This window comes from Otolemur garnettii, unplaced genomic scaffold (assembly GCF_000181295.1).
Source record: "Otolemur garnettii isolate 467f Iridium unplaced genomic scaffold, OtoGar3 scaffold00014, whole genome shotgun sequence".
Taxonomy (NCBI): domain Eukaryota; kingdom Metazoa; phylum Chordata; class Mammalia; order Primates; family Galagidae; genus Otolemur; species Otolemur garnettii.
Window position 1 is genome coordinate 13,115,361 of NW_003852409.1, and position 2,998 is coordinate 13,118,358.

The following is a 2,998-nucleotide window of genomic DNA, read 5'->3' on the forward strand; positions in this document are numbered from 1 at the left end:
GCCTTAGCCGGTTGAGCTATAGGCGCCGAGCCAACAAGCAGAAATCTTAACAGATTTTTAACAGATCCCTACCACATCCAAGTACTTAGCACCAAATTCTTCTCAGGTGAACACACATTGCCCGTCAGTAACACCCAGGTTCCACAGGTTTAGAGAGTTAACAGATAAGCCCACTCATCCTAAGAGCCATGTAAGTGAAGATTCAGTTTTAAACCTTCAATAATCAGTGTTAAATAGCCCTACTAAAATCAGAAAGGCCTCATCCTCCTTGAAGGGCTTTTTACAAAGATGTTAGCTAGTGTGATGATAAAATTTAGAAGTGCAGGCTTGGTGCCTGTAGCTCAGCAGCGAGGGTGCCAGCTGCATACACTGGAGCTGCTGGGTTAGAATCCAGCCAGGACCCACGAAACAACAATGATAACCACAACAAAAAAATAGCCAGACCTTGTGGCAGGCACCTGTAGCCCCAGCTACTTGGGAGGCTGAGGCAAGAGAATCTCTTAAGCCCAAGAGTTGTAGGTTGCTATGAGCTGTGATGCCACCACAATCTACCGAGGGCAACATAGTGAGACTCTTGTCTCAAAAAAAAAAAAAAATTTAGAAGTGCAGAACTGGTGACTCTAAATCCAATTAAGAAGTAAATATTGCTTGTAAATCGAAAACAGCCACTTGTTTCTAAGTGCCTGTGTGCTGGGCACTGCTGTAGACAGTGAAGATACAGAGGACATCGCAACTATAAAGTTGCTTTAAATACCTTCAAGAACAAAGTGAACATAATAATGAAACAAACATAATCACATAATAAAACAAACACTTCTTCCCTGGAGTCGTTTACATCCTTGTTTCCCTAATCAGGTATTTGTGACGACAAAGAAAGTGCACAGTCTGAATCAGTTATAACTGACCTTGAACTTTGATTCTGTCACTCATTATAGAATTTTGGGCTTCTGAGCCTCAATGTTTCCTTTTGTACCATGAAGATTACAGAAGCTACTCCAAGGGTTTTTAATCAGGCTGACACTGGAGAATATAAATAAAGACCCTAGAATAGGGTTCGGCATATGGAGCTTCAAGAACAGGGCTTGGCATGCAGTAGGTGTAACAAACGTTTTCTTTCACCGTGGGACAAATCATTTATGACGAGGAATATCAAGACGGAGACTTGGAAAAAGTGGACCAGGAAAACGGTGCTGATCCGGCACCAAGTCTAGAGAATTCGCTACGGGTACCCAACTGAAATCATATGCCTAAAGCACAATTGAGTTTGCTTGATGGAGAATAAGGTCGCATTTAAACATGATACTTGAGAGGTTAACATAGGAATTACCAAGCAGGTGTGTCAGAAGAACAAATTAGTAAATGAAAGAAAAATCACATAAATAAGGAAATAAATGAATGGTGTGTGTCGGCCCGACTGAGTCCCAGACCTCTTGATTTTGTGGTCTGGCAGGCCACACCTCAACTCCTGTAGCATAGTTATAGTTCACTAAATTTCCATGCCCAAGCCAGTATTTCCCAGCTCCCTTTGGAGAAGAGACAGGGCCCACGTGCCCCGAGCAGGAGGGGTGTGTCTCGCTGGAAGCTGCTAGCAACCCTCTGCTTCCTCTTTCCCTGTGACAAGCTTAGAGGCCACATGGGAAGATGATGAAGTCACCACAGGGAGGCAGCCTCGACTGCCAACTTATTGCATGGAGGGGGACTGCCCTGGAGAGATGCCCGGACTCAAGGCAGACTCTGAACTACTGAAAGGTAAACTTTGTGGTATGGAGCTATGTTGACTCAGGGGGTTCTAGTTCATGTAGACAGCCTGCCTCGTGTAAATCAACCCTCTCTGACACACCTTGAGTGTCTTGGCCAGGCAGCTACCATCCGGCCTCGGAACACTCAAGGGTCATTTCACTGGCAGTGCTAGCAGTGGAGAGCGCAGATCAACTCAGGCAGATAAAACGTCCTGCTTGACCACTGAATAAAGTTCTCTGAAACATTCTATCAGAGATAAAATATTATTTGCAAATGTAATGAAAGCAATGGGTCGTTCCGAGGTTGTTAAGATCCAATATCTTTGGTCTGCTTTATCACTTTATCAGCTCTCGCCTACCTCATAGGATTGGTAAGGGACTGAGGGAAACAAAAATAAAATGCTTTTGTTATCTATGAGATTCTGTAGATTTAGAGTTTGGTCACTTATTCAGCCTCTATGAGCCTTTGTTTTCTCATCCATAAAATGGGCATCCCCACTAGAATACTGATTTATTTCACAGGGTTTCCATAATCCTAAACCAAGACCTCATGGTCTAATATGAAGGCATCTGAATAAAGGTCAGTATATAAAGGATGTTCATTTAATACTTGCTTCCTTTGGACTATGCCATGAGCCAATCACAATTAGAAAACGTTCGTATGTCACCACTGAAAGGTCAGATGCCAATTAGGCAGTGCTGGGGTCACATGCTGTAGTTGCAACTTGTGTGCTATATGGCCTTTGTTAACTCGCTGAGCATCAGTTTCTCCATCTCTAAAATGGGGATGATAATAACATACTTGCCTTGTGCCATTACTTAGGGAAATAAATAATCCACTGGTACATAGAAATTGCTCAGTAGATGACAGATATTAGTTAATTCCAATAAAACAGGCACAACCAAGTAAAAATATTTATTGATTTTCAATCATACCACTATATATATTTTTAAAAAACTATCATATTTGAGTTAATAGCTCTAATTTGAGCAGCACTTGAGATGTAGTAGTAGAAACGCAGGATCATTAAACTATCCCTTGAAAAATGGATTTATAGGTTCGGCGCCTATGGCTCAAGCGGCTAAGGCGCCAGCCATATACACCTAAGGTGGCAGGTTTGAATCCAGGCCGGACCCGCCAAACAACAATGGCTGCAACCAAAAAATAGCCGGGCGTTGTGGCAGGCACCTGCGGTCCCAGCGCTACTTGGGAGATGGCGGCAGGAGACTCGCTTGAGCCCAGGAGTTGGAGGTTGCTG

At 43.3% G+C, this 2,998-nt stretch overlaps 1 protein-coding gene across 1 annotated transcript in view; it reads right to left on the reverse strand.

The window, feature by feature from the left end:
* The window catches only part of PTPN3 (protein tyrosine phosphatase, non-receptor type 3), a 118,187-nt gene that overhangs the window by 56,104 nt on the left and 59,085 nt on the right, over window positions 1-2,998 (reverse strand). The window lies entirely within an intron of this gene.